Here is a 20,156-nt window from a genome sequence, read left to right as displayed (position 1 = left end):
ATACGCTTTCGGGTCATTTTTGCCTTGGAATGGTGGTATGGATATTTTAATATTTTTAAGATTGTCGTCGGTACGATCCCTTTCTCAATGGACTCGGTTGCATTGACCATGCCGCTAATCACCTCGAAGAGGCGAATAATCACCTCCGGACTCAATGGATTCATCGGGATCTTCTTGGCATTGGATTTGACGTCCTCGCCCTAATCTTGCGTCCTCGGGGGTCCCTTCACATTGCTCTCATGTCTCGACCCAATATAGTCTATCCTCGATGGGTTCAAACTTGCAATCTAACAATCGCTCCATCTCTCGCATAAGGGCTTGTAACGTTAAATCGGGGACTCTTCCACCGCCAACAATATTGCGAAATCCTTCTCTAGCTATTGGAACTCTCTCGGGACTTCTAGACATAAAGTTTTTTTTAATTCACACAACAAGATCTCACAAGTCACTCACAAAGAATAGTCACTCAATTTTGGCTTTTACTTCACTCGGATAGTCTTACCAATCTCTTGCCTTTTACCGCTCGATTTTTGTCTCTCGAAATTCTCTGCGGACTACATAGACAAATAAAAAAAATCGTTGGGGTCGGTTAACAAAAGTGATATTGGGTTGGGTGAGATATTGATGTTAGGACAACATGTAGGCTATTAAACAAAAGATGAAGGTTTTTGAAGTGTGGCTATTTAGTATGAAGAAGAATTGAAATTATCTCGGGCAGCAAGTAATGGATGCAACTAAAAATTCTTCTTTTTTTTATTTTCTTTATTTTTTATTTTTTTATTTTTTATTCATAATTCCTTTTTTTTACTATTTCTGAATTTTACACTTCAAATATATATTCTTTTTTTATGATTTTTTTTCAATTTTTTTTCTAATATTCAATACCGGGGATACAATAACGCCAAATCTTACCTTGATTTATCCAACTTTGATACCAACTTGATACGCACTCTCCTCGGATGAGATTCGCGACATAAGAATTTGCCCGATCGTAAATCGAGTAAGTTAGGGTGTTTCAAAGGGTGATGGAAAATAAAGAGATTTTGGCTCAAATGGGTTAACAATGGATTGGGAAAATTTTAAGGACTGGAAATTGGGAATTCGGTTAAGGTTCAAGCAAGAACTAACACAATATGAGTGTATTAACCCATTACTTATACGAACACTTAATTCAGAAAAAATGGTATGGAAATAAGGTTGGATATTGGTGTAGGACCTCGACCCACTATCAAAGTTGATAGGAACCTCGGTATATCTTAGAACGCTGCACTTTGGAACAAAGTGATGAGTTTGAAACAAAGATAGAATGACACCACAAGGATTCTTGATAAGTCAGACTAGTCTTTGGAGAATAATGAGAGATGAAAACAAACTCACTAAATTAAAAAAGTTCATAAATTGTTCATTAACCTCTAAAGTAAAAAAATGAGCACATATTTATAGCCTAAGCTAGGAGTAGCCGAATGGACTTCAAAGCTAGCTGAATGGTCACTTAATTCTGCCTTTAAATGTGCTGAAAATTCCAAAACATTTCAATAAAATTCTAGGATGTTTCTCCAGCCTTGAGGACAAATTTGGATAGCTTTTAAGTGTCTACATGCAGCTAAAAACCTTTACATTAAATGTGAACTGATCAGCCTTCTTGGGGACGTTAATGGAAACTATTTAATGTGCTAACTCAGCTGATTAATAAGCTGTTTTCTTAGGCTGGAAGGGTTCAACGTTGGTCACTTTAAATCAGCTCAAAATGAGCTGGAAAATGCTGGAAAGTGCCAAGGAAGTTTCTTTGAAGTTTCCTCATCAGATGAAGGAATAAATGAACTCAATATGCCTTTTGGAAAGTTCAGTTGAATGAATGCATGCTACTGGTGATGCTTCGGTGAGCTGAACGGTCATGAGAGCTCTTAATTTCAACTTGAGAGGCTTCAATGGTCAGCATTATTCAGCTAATTTTCTTAAGGAAGAAACATGGCTGTTGGAGTGCCCTATGCGTCACCTTGAAGAGAGGAAAAGTGTTGCTACTGAATTTAATCCTCATGGCCATGGTGTGCACAAAAAGGCAGCAGCACAGTGATGTTGATTCAGCTCTTCCCAAGGCCGAAACATGCTTGCATTTACTGCAAAATAAAGCAGTAATTAAAAAGGTTAAGACACATTAATTCGACAGCAATTAATTGAACAAGACACATTAAATTCGGCTGGACATAAATTAATTCAACAGCAATTTAATTTGTCTTAAACAAGACATATTTGAAAGTTGTCTCAAGCTAGACATATTTAAAGGATGTCCTAATTTAAACTCATTTAATTTGTAAAAATTAAAATGTTCAGATTTTAATTAAATAAGCAAACTGAAACTAACTAATTTAACTAATTAGACTTTATTCCAGCAATTAGATGCATAAAAATAAATCGAATCAGCTCAATGAGATTGCTTAAGTCGTCATGAACTCCTTGGAGCTGGTATGAGCTAAATCAATGTGAACAACGTTGCAAATGGAGCTACTTGCGCTGGTCAGTTGATGTTCGGCCATGCATTCCATCCAAACTCGAGCAATGTAACTTACTACGGCTTCTTGGAACCTCTTGGCACGGGCTCGAGTAATTGGCCCCGATGGCAATTCCATAGTCTTCATGGGCACGCTCGCATCATCCAGTGACCCCCCTAAGTAGTTCAGCACCATTAGACCAGAGTCGTTTAGTTACTGACCCACGACTTCCAAAACTAGAATGGGGCCCAGTGCTCCTCTCCAATACTCTAAGCTTGGCTTGGGACAATGCGTCGTCCCTAGCCAAGTGGCTTGAGACTCGGTCTCAGCAGTAGGTGTAACCAGTGTTTCACTTGTATCTAGATTAGGCATGCTACCTATCAAGGACGACTCAGCTCAAGTCCTTCTACAGCACCCATCGCGCCCACAAGTACTATGACCACGCGTTCCACGAGTACTCATCGTAATCACAGTTTTATCTACATTACAGAGTTTTATGTATTAGTTTCAGTTTTTATTAGCAAATGTTTTATGCTTCAAATAAGTATCATAAGGAGTTTCAGAAATTTTAGTCTCTAACTTACTCAGTACAGTTGTAATCATTTCAGAGTTTTCTAACTAAAATATTTCTAAGTTAGAAAGTACTGTAATTTCCTGAATTTTATAATTATGCTTTTGTAAGTTTTTAACAAAAATATCTATCTGCTTTAGTGGTTAAGTGTTCTGGGAGTGCCTGAGAGGTCTCACGTTCAAGCCTTGTCTTTGGGAAATTTTGGTATTTTTCTGACATAAGCCTTATACTTGCTTATTGGGCTTATATTAATTATTTGTAAAACCATACCATAATGGGTCTGCTGGTCTGGTGGGTAAGTTGAGTGTTGGTTTGCTGAAGGTCTAGTGTTTGAATCCCTATGCAAGCGTGGGAGTTTATTTTTGTTCGTTTGACTAAGAGGGTTTCAGTCAAATAGAAATTCTGTGGAAGTTATCAGGAGTGGGGTAGTGGAGAAAAGTTAGGGATGTGTATCACATCTTTTTTTTGTTTCTCGAAAATTTTGGTTCTCTCCCTTTTCCTCTCAAAATTCTGACGTTTCATGCTCTTTTCCCTCTTCTTTGCTTTTCTTTTGATGTTGTCAATTCTTTTGTTCCACTCCAGTATTCCGATTTTTCAGTTGCTTGTGTTTCGGTAAGTAAGCATAGATTGTTCTGCTCGAATCGGGATTTCCTTTTAATTCATTCATGAATTTTCAATTCTTTTCGTTGGAATCTAATTTGTTGTTTTGGTAGCAGCAAATCAGGACATAAAGGGCTCTTCTTGTGTGGAAACGTGATCAAATCGTTTAAGGGTGTTGGGGTAAGTGTTGAAGATGGATTGATGTTGTCATCGATTTTTTAATTTCGATTCAAACGTGTAATAAGTCTGTTTCTGAGTGTTGGTACGCAGATTTTTAGGTTCGAGAGTGTTCGTAGTTGCAGTAGCATCAGAATTGTACCAGGTGTGTACCCGAAACGCTGAAATTGAGCTTGCCACTACCGACGCCACACGGGCTTGTGGTCACCCATGTGGTAGGCTGTGTGTAACACCCCTTACCCATGTTCTAAGCCGAAACAAGGTACGGAATATTACAGATCATGAAAACATGAATTCACACATTTACCTGATCTTACATAATCAATTCCTCTAGCTTGAACAAAAATAGATAACATTAACAGATATACATAAATACAAGTAAATTATCAATTTTTTTTTAAAAAAAGTATTATTTTAAACCAAATTAATTATGACATATACCAATATGATTCAGCCCTCTACACATGCCATAATTCCAAAATAGTGTTTACAAAATACCAAAAAGTATTGATAGTGTGGCTGGGTCTCCGACGATCTCCAAATCTCGAGCTGGTTTAGTAATTCTATAAGACAAGAAAAAGAAAAGAAGGTAAGCATATAGCTTAGTAAGTAAGTACGAAATTGACATACAATCTATCAAAGTAAAACAATCATACTAGTATATAATCACATATTCAGGACAGGCTGTTTTCTGGAGTCCCGGTTTAAAATAAAATCATATCTCGAGCTAACAAACTAAAAATACAATTCCGTAAATTTTACCTAAAACTAGACTCATATTTCTACTTACTAATTTTTTTCTAGAATTTTTGGACGGGTCAATTAGTACAGTTTATTACTTAAAATCTCCCATGTTTCAAGGTACAACTACTCTGACCCTTGTGCACTACGAACCAAATTTCTCCCCTTACAGAATTCCAACAACCATGCCGTTTGTTTTCCTTAAAAATAGACTCAATAAGGAATCCATGCATGTAAGGTATGACTCTTAATAATCTTTTTACAATTTATGGTGAATTTCTAAAGTCAGAATAGGGGATCTCGAATCCAGTTAGACCCTATCTCACAAGAATCCAAATATCACACAATATAGGATTCTTTTACTTCCCCTGTTTCTTTTATGTAAAAATAGACTCATTAAGCTTTATTTTCATATATCATTTTCATTTTTATTCAACTTCCACGATTTTTGGTAATTTTTTAAAATCATGTAACTGCTGCTATCCAACACTGTTTTATTTCTAACATTCACTCTTGCATAATTCCACCTAGTCCTTTTTGTTATGCCAGAATTCACTCAATTATTGAGTACATAGCTCCTAAATTTTCATAAACATAAATTTTCACATATCCACCTTATAATAACTTTCACATATTACCACTTTATCGATTTTCCCTATTGAACTCAACGGAAGAATAACAAATATACCATTGTTTACACATATTTCCCCCCTTCCACACTTATAGCCGAAGCTATCTGATATGCATAGTAGCCTGCACTTAGTATTACACATGCGATCAATAATCCCGTACACGTAGTAGCCTGCACTTAGTACTACACACGTGATGTCATCATCTGATACACGTAGTAGCCTGCACTTAGTACTACACATGCGACTTAACAGTATGGTACACGTAGTAGCCTGCACTTAGTACTACACACGTGTATTCACAATGGGTCATTCATATTGTTCCTGTTCCGAAGGTTCAACCAGAAAATCTTTCCTTTTTCACTGTTAACACTTATTCATAATCTAATTAAATTTGTAAATTCCATCATTTAATCATTCTATGGACGGTCACCAATTCATATGATAACAACATAAAATAACATAAAATAAATCAATAAATTATTCATGTACGAACTTACCTCGGTCTAAACTTTAGAAATGTTATAATTTAGTCCGAAACTTTTCTTTTCCCCGATCACGATTGATTCTATGTCTTTCTTGATCTATAACAACAAATTTAGCTCATTTAACACTCATGCTATTTGTTTCAATCCAAAAATCACATTATGGAAAATTTATGTTTTTGCCCCCTAACTTTTACAAAATTATGATTTTGCCCCTAGGCTCGGAAATTTAATTTCAGTCCTTATTCTTATATTTTATGACATGCTGATCATTTTTCCCTTCTATGACAACATCAAATTCACACTCTAACATGTACTTATGACTATTAGGTATTTTTACCGATTAAGCCCTTTTACTCGTTTTCACTTAAAACCGAGTAGCACAAGTTGTCTAAAATAATTTAAAACCTCATATTCTATCATAAAACACCAAAATACACAAATTTAACCTATGGGTATTTTTCCAAACATGAACCCTAGGTTGAATTATTGCTAGCATAAGCTAAATCAAGCTACCGGGATTTCAAAAATGTAAAAAACATTAAAAACGGGCATAGAAATCACTTACAATCAAGGCTTAAAAGTGTTGAAACCCTAGCTATGGTGGAGAGCGAAATTCGGCAGCAACTAATTGAGAAGATGACCATTTTTGTGTTATTTTCCCATTTTATTTCATTTAATATACAAATGACCAAAATGCCCTTCCTACTAAACTTTCAAAAAATTTCCATCCATGTCCAATTTTTGTCCATAGACTTAGAAATTGGTCAAATTGCTATTTAAGACCTCCTTATTAATATTCCAAAGCAATTTCATACTAAAAACTTCTAGAATGTAATTTTGTAACTTATTCAATTTAGTCCCTAACTTCAAATAAAGCTCTTTATGCATAAAATTTCTTCACAAAATTTTCACACAATCATGCAATCATATCATAAACTTCAAAATAATCATAAAATAATTATTTCTACCTAAGATTTGTGATCACGAAACTACTATTCCGATTAGGCCCTATTTCGGGATATTACAACTCTCCCCCCTTTAAGGATTTTCGTCCTCAAAAATCTTACCGGTAAACAGATGTGGGTATTGATTTCTCATAATTTCCTCAGGTTCCCATGTAGCCTCTTCTATTCCATGTCTGTGCCACAATACTTTCACTAAGGCTATACTTTTATTTCTCAACTGTTTAATTTCCTGAGCCAAAATCTTTATTGGTTCCTCCTCATAGGTCATATCCGGTCGAATTTCAATTTCTGTCAAAGGAATCACATGTGAAGGATCAGAACGATAACATCGCAGCATCGACACATGAAACACATTATGAATCTTTTCTAACTCGATTGGCAAGGCTAGCCGATAAGCCACTGGTCCAATTCTTTCAATAACCTTATAAGGCCCAATGATACGCAGACTCAACTTGCCTTTTCGAACTTGCCTTTTCGGCCAAACCTTAAAATTTTCTTCCACGGAGATACCTTTAGAAAAACTTTATCACCCACTTGGAACTCGATTTCTTTTCTCTTCAAATTCGCATATGACTTTTGTCGATCTGAAGTAGCTTTCAGACAATCACAAATCAATTTCACTTTTTCTTCAATTTCTCTAATCAAGTCAACTCTGTGAATCTGTTTCTCACTAATCTCGGTCCAATACAAAGGAGTCTGACACTTGCGACCATACAATGCTTCGTACAGTGCCATCTGTATGCTCGATTGAACACTGTTGTTGTAGGCAAATTCGACCAAGGGTAAATATTTCTCCCAACTGCCCTGAAATTCTAAAACACAACATCGGAACATATCCTCAAATACCTGAATTACTCTTTCGGATTGACCGTCAGTTTGTGGATGAAATGCGGTACTGAAATTCAATTTCGTACCCAAACCTTCTTGCAACTTTTTCCAAAACCTTGAAGTAAATCTCGGATCTCTATCCGAAATAATAGACATAGGTACTCCGTGTAATTTCACAATTTTAGAAATATATAATTCAACCAACTTATCAAGAGAATAATCCGTACGTATCAGAATAAAATGAGCTGATTTAGTCAGTCTGTCAACTATTACCCAGATGGCATTTTTCTTTTTTAGAGTCAGAGGCAACCCTGTCACAAAATCCATCGTAATTCTGTCCCATTTTCACTCAGGAATCATCACTAGTTGAAGTAAACCTAAAGGTACTTGGTGTTCAGCTTTCACTTGCTTGCAAATCAAGCATTTTGCTACAAACTCAGAGATATCTCTCTTCATACCGTTCCACCAATATATTTTCTTCAGATCGTTGTACATTTTCGTACTACCAGGATGAACTTGCAAACAACCACTGTGTGCCTCATGTAAAATCTTCTGAATCAACCCAGTATCTTTCGGTACACAAACTCGACCACGGAACATTAAGCAATCCTCTGGCCCGACTCAAAAATCTGAGTTACAATCCAATTTACATGAGCTCGCTTGGCTCGTAATTCACTGTCATTCTTCTGGGCTTTACAAATTTCCTGAAGAAATAGCAGTCTAACTCTTAACTCAGCCAAAATCAAACCATCATCAAACATAGCCAAATCTGTACCCATAGCTCTCAAAGCAAACAAAGATTTTCTACTCAAGGCATCTGCGACTACATTCGCTTTCCCGGGATGATAATCAATTATTAATTCATAATCCTTTAATAATTCAAGCCATCTCCGTTGTCGTAAATTCAAATCTTTTTGATTCATCAAATATTTCAAACTTTTGTGATCAGTAAAGATTCAGCATTTCTCACCGTATAAATAATGACGCCAAATCTTCAAAGCAAAGACAACAGCGGCCAACTCTAAATCATGCGTCGGGTAACTCTTCTCATACGGCTTCAACTGTCTTGAGGCATAAACTACTACTTTACCTTTTTGCATTAAAACACAACCAAGACCAATTGATGATGCGTCACTATAGATCACAAATTCTTTCCCCGACTCAGGTTGCACTAACACGGTGTTTTGGTCAACCGCTCTTTCAACTTCTCAAAACTTTGTTGACACTCTTCAGTCTGATCAAACTTAACATTCTTTTGCAACAGCTTAGTCATAGGAGAGGTGATCATCGAAAATCCCTCGACAAAGCGTCGATAATATCCAGCCAAGCCCAAAAAGCTGCTAACCTTAGATACATCCTTTGGCGGTTTCTAATTAACAATTTTCGAAACTTTGCTCGGATCGACTCGAATACCATCACCCGAAACTGCATGTCCCAAAAATCTAACTTCATAAAGCCAAAATTCACTTTTACTGAATTTAGCAAACAATTTCTTTTCTCTTAAAATCTGTAATACCATTCTTAAATGTTCAGCATGCTCAGACTCATTTCAAGAATAAATCAGGATATCATTTATGAACACAACCACAAACCTATCCAAGTATGGCCGAAAGATTCGATTCATCAAATCCATAAAGATAGCCAGAGCATTGGTTAAACCGAAAGGCATCACAAGGAATTCGTAGTGTCCATACCTCATCCTGAAAGCGGTTTTTGGCACATCTGACTCTTTAACTCTCAGCTGATAGTAACCGGATCTCAAATCAATCTTTGAAAACACTGTCACCCCTTTTAACTGATCAAAAAAATCACCTATTCTCGGCAACGGATACTTGTTCTTTATGGTCACCTTGTTGAGCTGTCAATAGTCAATACAAAGTCTCATAGATCCATCCTTTTTCTTTACAAACAACACGGGGGCAGCCCAGGGAGAGAAACTCGGTCTCACAAACCCCTTATCTGTTAACTCTTGCAACTGAGCTTTTAATTCTTTCAATTCAGTCGGAGCCATTCTATATGGAGAGATTGAAATTGGTGCAGTTCTAGGTAATAAATTGATAGCAAACTCTACCTCTCTGATCGGAGGCAACCCCGGCAATTCTTCTGGAAATAAATTCGGGAACTCGCAGACTACTGGTACTGATTCAAGCTTCGACTCAAACATTTTAGTATTTAATACATAAGCAAGATAAGCTTCACACCCTTTTCGCATATATCGTTGAGCAGACATGTACGAAATCACCATAGGCAATTTATTTGATTCATTTGTTTCCACCAGAAGAATTTCACCATTTTTACATTTTAACTCAAGAGTTTTCTGTCTGCAATTTACTCTGGCATCATGTAATATCAACCAATCCATACCCAAAATGACATCAAACTCGTCAAATGGTAGCAACATTAGATTAGCCGAAAAATAGTGACCTTGAATCATCAAAGGGCAATTTTTGTAAACTTTATCTACTAACACATATTCGCCTAAAGGGTTTGACACTTTAATCAAAAATTCAGTAGATTCGACAGGCAAGCTCTTACTAGATACCAAATTCACACAAACATAAGAATGAGTAGATCCGGGATCAATCAATGCAATAACAATAGTATCATAAAGAGAAAATGTACTAGTGATCACATCAAGAGATGACGCCTCTTCCCGAGCACGTATGGCATAAGCTCTAGCAGGTACTCTAGCTTCCAGTCTCCCAGTTGATTCCTTTGTCACACTTCGACTACTAGCTCCACTTCTAGTATTTCTCAGAGGTCTACCTCTATTAGCAGCACTAGCCTGTCTGGCACTCTGAAATTTTTCTTCTTCAACCCTTTTTGGACAATCCTTAATATAATGTTCTCGAGAACCACATTTGAAACAAGCCCGACTAATCGTCCAACACTCCCCGAAATGTTGTTTACCACAGTGCTGACACTCAGGTCTATTAGATCTCACATTACCTACGCTCGCCATTGAAGTAGCTTGAGCTTTAGAACCCGAATATGATCTCCCACGATCCCGATACGAATGTCTAGTTGAAACAGTCAACCGAGGATTCATTTCTTTAGACTTTTTTGACTGAGATTGGAATGACTTACTCATTGGCCTCTTTCTTGCGTCTCTGGCTTCATTCACAGCTTTTCTCTTCTCGTTGCTCAGTTCTTCAGCTTTACAAGCTCGATCGACCAATACCACAAACTCTTTCAACTCTAAAATCCCAACTAGTAGCTTGATTTCTTCATTTAGCCCATCCTCGAACCTCTTACACATAATAGCTTCGATGGATACACACTCCTGGGCATACCTTCTGAGTCTAACAAATTCACGTTCATATTCTGCCACAGACATTTTACCTTGTTTTAGCTCAAGGAACTCTTTCCATTTTTTATCAATGAACCGCTGGCTTATATACTTCTTTCTAAACTCCTCTTGGAAGAAATCCCATATAACCCTTTCTTTCAGAACCACAGATACCAGTGTCTTTCACCAATGATATGCCGAATCCCTTAGTAAAGATATAGCACATTTCAAACATTCTTCGGGGGTGCAAGCGAGCTCATCGAATACCCTGATAGAATTTTCAAGCCAGAACTCTACTTTCTCAGGATCATCATCTATATTAGCCCTAAATTCTTCAGCCCCTTGCTTTCGAATTTTATCAACTGGGGTTTGCTCAATCTTACCATTTCGACACCTTGAGGAACTACGGGAACTGGTTGAGGAATAGGAGGGGGTGGAGGAGGCTGAGCGTTTGAATTTGCCTAGACAAATTCTGTGTACCAATTACTCATCATAAGAAGAAAGGCTTCCCAGGCCCCATCTCCCTAATCATGTGTCTCATGCCTGCTCTCAACTGGCGCAGTCCCTTGTGCGGGAGCCGGCGCATTACTTTCTACATCATCAGCTACAGCTCGGTCGGGATCCATTTACTATATAAAAACACGATTTAAATTGTCAGGAGTCATCACACTATCATAATATAATTATGGCATGTATAGATAGACTTTCACACATAGTACGTAAATCTGAGAACAGCCTAAACCTCGGCTCTGATACCAATAAATGTAACACCCCTTACCCATGTTCTAAGCTGAAACAAGATACGGAATATTACAGCTCACAAAAACATGAATTCACAGATTTACCTGATCTTACATAATTAATTCCTCTAGCTTGAACAAAAATAGATAACATTAACAGATATACATAAATACAAGTAAATTATCAAAAAAAATTTTAAACAGTATTATTTTAAACCAAATTAATTATGACATATAACAATAAGATTTAGCGCTCTATACATGCCATAATTCCAAAATAGTGTTTACAAAATACCAAAAAGTATTGATAGTGTGGATGGGTCTCCGACGATCTCCAAATCTCGAGCTGGTTTAGTAATTCTATAAGACAAGAAAAAGAAAACAAGGTAAGCATATAGCTTAGTAAGTAAGTGTGAAATTGACATACAACCTATCAAAGTAAAACAATCATACTAGTATATAATCACATATTCAGGACAGGCTGTTTTCTGGAGTCCCAGTTTAAAATAAAATCATATCTCTTGCTAAAAAACTCAAAATCCAATTCTGTAAATTTTCCCTAAAACTAGACTCATGTTTCTACTTACTATTTTTTTTTCTAGAATTTCTGGTCGGGTAAATTAGTACAGTATATTAGTTAAAATCTCCCCTATTTCACGGTACGACTACTCTGACCCTTGTGCACTACAAACCAAATTTCTCCCTGTACAGAATTTCAACGACCATTCTGTTTGTTTTCCTAAAAAATAGAGTCAATAAGGAATATATGCATGTAAGGTATGACTCTTAATAATCTTTGTACAATTTATGGTGAATTTCTAAAGTCAGAACAGGGGATCTCGAATTCATTCAGACCCTAACTCACAAGAATCCAAATATCACACAATATAGGATTCTTTTACTTCCCCTGTTTCTTTTATGTAAAAATAGACTTATTAAGCTTTATTTTCATATATAATTTTCATTTTTATTCAACTTCCATGATTTTTAGTAATTTTTTAAAATCATGTAACTGCTGCTGTCCAACATTGTTTTATTTCTAACATTCACTCTTGCATAATTCCACCTAGTCCTTTTTGTTATGCTAGAATTCACTCAATTATCGAGTACATAGTTCCTAACTTTTCATAAACATAAATTTGCACATATCCACCTTATAATAGCTTTCACATATTACCACTTTATCGATTTTCCCTGTTGAACTCAACGGAAGAATAACAAATATACCATTGTTTACACATATTTCCCCCCTTCCACACTTATAGCCGAAGCTATCTGATATGCATAGTAGCCTGCACTTAGTACTACACACATGACCTTATCATCTGATACACGTAGTAGCCTGCACTTAGTACTACACACGTGATCGAAGTCATTGAGTACGCATAGTAGCCTGCAGTTAGTACTACACATGCTACTTAACAGTATGGTACACGTAGTAGCCTGCACTTAGTACTACACATGTGTATTCACAATGGGTCATTCGTATTGTTCCTATTCTGAAGGTTCAACCGGAAAATCTTTCCTTTTTCACTGTTAACACTTATTCATAATCTAATTAAATTTGCAAATTCCATCATTTAATCATTCTATGGACGATCACCAATTCATACGATAACAACATAAAATAACATAAAAATCGATAAATTATTCATGTACGAACTTACCTCGGTGCAAACTTTAGAAATGTTATAATTTAGTCCGAAAGCTTTTCTTTTCCCCGATCATGATCGATTCCACGTCTTTCTTGATCTATAACAACATATTTAGCTCATTTAACACTCATGCTATTTATTTCAATCCAAAAATCACATTATGGAAAAATTACGTTTTTGCTCCCTAACTTTTACAAAATTATGATTTTGCCCCTAGGCTCGAAATTTAATTTCATCCCTTATTCTTATGTTTTATGACATGCTGATCATTTTTCCCTTCTATGACAACATCAAATTCACACTCTAACATGTACTTATGACTATTAGGCATTTTTACCAATTAAGCCATTTTACTCGTTTTCACTTAAAACCGAGTAGCACAAGTTGTCTAACATAATTTAAAACCTCATATTCTATCATAAAACACCAAAATACACAAATTTCAGCTATGGGTACTTTTCCAAACATGAACCCTAGGTTGAATTATTGCTAGCATAAGCTAAATCAAGCTACCGGGCATAGAAATCACTTACAATCAAGGCTTAAAAGTGTTGAAACCCTAGCTATGGTGGAGAGAAAAATTCGACAGCAACTAATTGAGAAGATGACCATTTTTGTGTTATTTTCCCATTTTATTTCATTTAATATACAAATGACCAAAATGCCCTTCCTACTAAAGTTTTAAAAAATTTCCATCCATGTCCAATTTTTGTCCATAGACTTAGAAATTGGTCAAATTTCTATTTAATACCTCCTCATTAATATTCCAAAGCAATTTCATACTAAAAACTTCTAGAATGTAATTTTGCAGCTTATTCAATTTAGTCCCTAACTTCAAATAAAGCACTTTATGCATAAAATTTCTTCACGAAATTTTCACACAATCATGCAATCATATCATGAACTTCAAAATAATCATAAAATAATTATTTCTACCTCGGATTTGTGATCACGAAACCACTATTCTGATTAGGCCCTATTTTGGGATATTACATCGTGTGCAACAACATGACCGAGTGATCGATGAAGGCCAGGCTGTGCACAAGACACAACCGTGTGATGGCCGAGGTGTGGCCATGTGGGCTACACGGGCTAAATTGAACTGGGCGTATGGGTCCACACTGGTAGTCCAAACGAGTGTGTAGAATTTGGGTCAGGCCGTGTGATCCACACGGGCTAAAACCAATCTGGGCGTGTGGGCCACACGGGTGTGTGGGCCCACACAGACAAACCACATAGGCGTGGGGGCCCTTTTAGCTAAAATGTTTAATAGGGTTGTACGGGTCGCCCAAGTCGACTGTGAACCTACTGTAGGGTCGGTAAGTGCTAGTTAGACCCTAAATCGTGTGATCTTAACATACAATGTGTGTATTGAGCATGTTAAATTTATGCATGTTTACTGATTTGCATGTATGAATGATAACTAAATATTAGCATGTAAGCATGTATTTCTGTATGTTTACATTGAGCATGTTTAGTTTCATCTGCATTGGGGTGGGATGATTGATTTTTGGAGGAAGTGTACTAAAAGGCTTTCATGCCTATTATCTGGTAGCTCAACTGCAATATTACTGATATGTGCCGCATTCGGTACAACTTGGAGTGTAGGGCTGGGTGGGTATTTTAAACCCCATCTGGTGTGTAGGGATGGTCAGAGATGGTGTGTAGAGGCTGGTCGATAGGATACTGATTTTTGTTACTGTATGCATAATGTATCTGAGATGGGCTAAGGCCCTAATTTATATTTGAAACTGTATCTGATGGGGCTAAGGCCTAAACTACATCTGAATCTGTAATGGGCTTAGGCCCAGAATGCATTTGACTAATAACTGTTGTTTGACTGTAAGCATGCCTTCTGTGGGGATTACACACTGAGTTTACATAAACTCACCCATTTTTGTTTATATGTACAGGTAACCTCCAGACCTAGATAGATCGGTGCGGCGGAGGACTCAATGGTGACCACATGACTATTGAACTGATTTAATTCCTTTTAAGGTTTTTAATTCCTATTAATTTTGGGGTATTTTTTTATGTAATTCAGACTTTTGGACTGTTTGTCGTTACATTGGATTTTAAATTTTTTCATGGACATTTAAAATGCAAAACACAACGAAAACTCAGTTTAATTAAAACAATGTTTTCCTAAACACGAACAGTTTTTTTTAAATATCACCGTTTTAAAAGCTTTCGCTATAGAATGTGTTTTTTAAACGAATCAAATTGACAAGAGATAAATAGAAGATAATAAACGGAAACGGTTTTACTTGATAAATTCAGTTTCAAATCCCATTCCATGTGCCATTGCCAGATTCGGCCATAACGTCTAGGCCAGGTTTGAGGTGTTACAAGTACTTACAGGGTCGGCGTCGGAGACTCGGTATACCACATACTCACTTTTCAGATTCAAAAATAAACTTTACTTGGAAAAATAGTTTTTGTAAATACAATTTTGAACTCAAAATTTCACAGCCTGAGTTTTGAAACCTGGTTCTGATACCACTAAATTTAACACCCCAAACTCAACCTAGATGTTGCGGTCGAATCTGGAAGTGTTATGAAGGAATATTATAAATCTGGCCTTTTCTTCTAAAAAAATAGCATACATCATTGTTACTAAAAGAATCTACTTATTTAAACATGTTGTTAGACTTATCAGTTAAAACCGTCAATTGATTACACTTTCAAATAAAATAAATAATTTGCAGGGGAAGTACTTAAGTTATTATATTTTAAAAATTGAGTTTGTTTTCTCGAAAATGGTTGACTGTATAAAACAGTTGTTTTCGTAAATTATATTTTCAAACAACGTGCTAGAACTTCCAAATAAAATCCAGATCCAAAAATAAAAAACAAAACCCAAATATCAAGTGTAACATCTCGAAATATGGCCTAGTCAAAATAGTGGTTTCGGGACCACAAATTTGACATCAAAATATTTATTTTATGGTTATTATGAGGCCTAGAATAAGAGTATATACATGTGTTAAAGTTTCATGAAGAAATTCTAAGTATAAGATGTCCATTTGGAAATTAGGGACTAAATTGAATAAATTGCAAAACTTGGTTTCTAGAAGAAATTTGTATGAAATTTCTTTAGATTATTAATTAGAAGGTCTTGGAGAGCAATTTTCTCAAATTCTAAATTTTTGGACAAAAATGGGCTTGCATGGATGAAATTTTAAAGAAAGGGCATAAGGGCATTTTGGTCATTAGGCATTTTAATGAAATAAAAAGAGAAAAATGGAGCAAAAATATGCTCATCTTCTTCCCATAGCTGTCGAAATTTGGAGGACCCCATAGCTAGGGTCTCTTCAATTTTCAAGCTCAATAGTACCTGCTCCCAAGCCCGGTTTTTCATGTTCTTTGTATTTTTGAAATCCCAGTAGCTTCATCTCCCCATTTCTACGCATATTTCATGCTAGGGTTCAAGTTTAAAAATTTACCCATCCATGAGTTAATTGTGTTTTGATGGATTATGGAGGAATATGAAAGATTAATGTGTGTTAAACATCTTTTTCTAGTTGATTTTCATGAGAAACCCTTATAGGGACCATTTTGCAAAAGATGTAAATGTGTGGTAGAAATGAGAAAATAATGGATAATGTGGGCTACCATAAGAGAGAAAAATGTTAGGCTAGGCTTGGGTGAGATAGAAATTGCATGTGTTTCATTATACGAGCCTAATGACTAAATCGTAAAAATGTCAAAGGTTAGGGGCAAAATGGTTATTTGGACCGGGGGTAGATATTAAACTTGAAATGTATAATGTGGGGTATTAATGAGTTAATTTTGCTGTTATAGATCTTGAGGAACAAATTTCGGAGGTCAATCGTGGTAAATGCAAGGTTTCAGAATAACCGAAACACAATCCCAAAAAGAATACCAGGTAAGTTCGGATAACTTAAAGTAAACCCCTAATATACACAATTGTATGATTTATGAATGCATGATATTTGCATTTATTGATGGTATCAAAATGCATGAAATGCACCTTTGGTAATGACTTGTTGATAACTGTCTCGGTTGATGTTAAAAAGGGAATTCGATGGATAAACCATGTTTTACATTTGAATTGAGATCTTGCATGTGTTGCAGCAAGGATTTTGCCTGGACGGGTAATCCGTGTTCTCAAGTATGGAAAGGAATCTAGCCCAGACTTGTGTTCCTTAAATGATCGAGCCTCCCAAAGAATATATGTTCATTAGATTTAGCCCGGATGGGTAATCTGAATTGGTCTAAATTTAGCCTGGACTGTTAATTCAGATTTGAACTCATTAAGGGTGTTTGTCACTATAAAGGATTTAGCCTGGATTGGTAATCCCGCCATATGATGTGAGGTTCCCGGGAGTGCATATATGTGAAATGATCATTCGTAAGAATTGACAGATAATGGGAATTCCATCGAGATTTCCTAGAAACTCAACGAGATTAGCATGGGATATATATATGTGAATGAAATGTCGAATGATGAGCTCATCTAGTTAAATTACATTATTATGTGACTAACTCATTGATTGAGAGCATAAGATAGGAAATCATTTCATGATGGATGATTTCATGAATTAAGTATGGATGTATGCTAATTACTCAGTAAGTTTACTTTCCGGTTATTCGAGCTTACTAAGCATGTAAATGCTTACCCCTCTCTTTTTCCCTATCTCACAGAGCTCGAGGACTCGAAAGGATTGGAGGACAATTGGAGAGTCAACACACTATCAACTAAACAAGCTTTGGTATAAAGACTCTGTTTATTTTGTTAAATGGCATGTATAGTAGTTTTGAATATTTTATTATATGTGTCATTTGATTTTCCAAGTAAAGGCATGTAGAAATATGTTTATCTTTTTTGTATATGGCCATGAAAATTGGCTTAATTTAAGTAGGCTATGACCTACGATTTTATGTATGGTTTTAATTACAAATGATGGGTTACTATCAATTGGCAATGAGTCACATGAATGAGCCAATTTCAGATGGATTAATGTAACATGGGAACCCATGATACTAAAGAGGAAATAACCATTTATGTATGAAACCAATGATATGAGGTTTCCATACAACTATTTTCATTAAGATTATTTACAAGCGTAAAATTATGTTTTCTCTCAAACTTGGTAACCACTAAGCACAAGTAGTAGAAAGGGGTGACTAAAGGCTTGGAAAATAGCCTAATAAAGTCAACATGGTTGGACACACGGGCGTGTGTCTAGGCCGTGTGTGACACACGGTTCCCTCCCATGGGCATGCGCTATGGCCGTGTGTCCCCTGCACTTAAAATTTTAGCTCAAAGACGTGCACGGGTAGGCCACACTAGCGTGCACCATAGCCGTGTTAAAATGACAGTTTCGTCCACGGGCAGGCAGCATGGGCGTGTTCCATGACCGTTTTGATAAGTCAGTGTTGCCCATGGTCGAAGGGCATGGGCGTGCCCCAAGATACATGGGTGTGTGAGTCCACACAGCCTAATCTACATGGGCGTGTGTCCCTTTATGTTAAAAAATTTTTTCTGAGAAGCCCAAGGTTAATTGAACGTGCTCGTATTTGTCCCACATTGCCTTCCGATATATTGTAGGTCTCGAAGTCCTATACAAAGGACGGGATGTTCATGATTGAAAAGTTTTAAATTTAAATGAAATTTCGTGACCTGAGTTAGTATACTGAAAGTGTAAAGTTTCGGTAATGCCTCAAGCCCTGTCCTGGTGTTGGATACGGGTTAGGGGTGTTACATTTATTGGTATTAGAGCTATAATTTAGTTGGTTCTAGGACTACTATAAAGGATGTTAAAGTTCGCTATACATGCCATTATTCGAGTGTTGATAGTGTGACGTCTCCTAATTGTTTAAATTGTTTTGAATATAGTAAATGTCTTCCAATCAAGTACAAGATGAGTCCGAGGGAGCTGAGAGCCATGCTCCAGCTTCCGTACAGCGAGCTGTATCTAGCAGTAGTAGAAAGTTGATGTCAGAAGGCCAAGAAGAGGCCTGAGATGCCTTCTTTGATATGATGGATGAATGGTTTGGGAATTATCTAAGAAATCGCCCCAATATACCGAGACCTCCCCCGCCCTCTAACCAAACTGATGAGGATGTGCCACGAGGTATGGCACCGGTGAGAATCGATAAAGCCCCGATAGATAAACTTAGAAAGTATGGGGTTGAGGAATTCAGGGAAAAAGTTGATGATGACGCTGAAAGAGCTGAGTTCTGGCTAGAGAACACTACGCGGGTGCTAGATGATTTGTGATGCACACCTGAGGAGTGTTTGAAGTGTGCTGTGTTCCTTTTGAAGGACACTGATACAATTGGTGGAAAACCATATCCTTAATAGTGCAGAAGGAAAATATTACTTGGGATTTCTTCCAATCAGAGTTTAGGAAGAAATATATTAGCCAACAGTTTTTGGACTCGAAGCGAAAGGAGTTCCTGAAACTCAAACAAGGTAACAAGACTGTAGCGGAATACGAGAAAGAGTTTGTACGACTAAGTCTACACAACTAAATGGGTCCAAACTGAATCAAAAATGTGTAAACGCTTCAAGGAAGGTCTGAATGAGGACATCAAGTTATTGATTGGGATCTTGGAAATACGAGAGTTTGCCGTATTGGTCGATCGAGCCAAGAAGGCTGAAGAACTTAATAATGAAAGAAAACAAGCTAAGAGAGAGGCTCGAGTTACGAGCAAGAGGTCTAGTGGTAAAATAGTCTTATTCTCCATGAAGAAAGCCAGGAGCCTGGATGAATGCTCCACTTCGTCAGTGGGATATTCGGGTAGATCAAAATGCTCTAAGCGATGAGGTCAAAAGTCTTCCTCCACGATGGTGACTAGTGTGGGGAGTGTATATGATCAAAAATCGAAGTGTAAGAGCTGCAACAAATTTCATTTCGGAGAGTGCCGAATGAAAAGCAACGCATGTTTCAGATGTGGTTCTTTTGATCTTTTTCTTAGAGACTGCCCGGAAGGAGCTGAAAAAGATGAGGAATT

This window comes from Gossypium hirsutum, chromosome A11 (assembly GCF_007990345.1).
Source record: "Gossypium hirsutum isolate 1008001.06 chromosome A11, Gossypium_hirsutum_v2.1, whole genome shotgun sequence".
Classification (NCBI taxonomy): domain Eukaryota; kingdom Viridiplantae; phylum Streptophyta; class Magnoliopsida; order Malvales; family Malvaceae; genus Gossypium; species Gossypium hirsutum.
The sequence above is the reverse complement of the archived record's forward strand: the minus strand, read 5'-3'. Positions refer to the sequence as shown.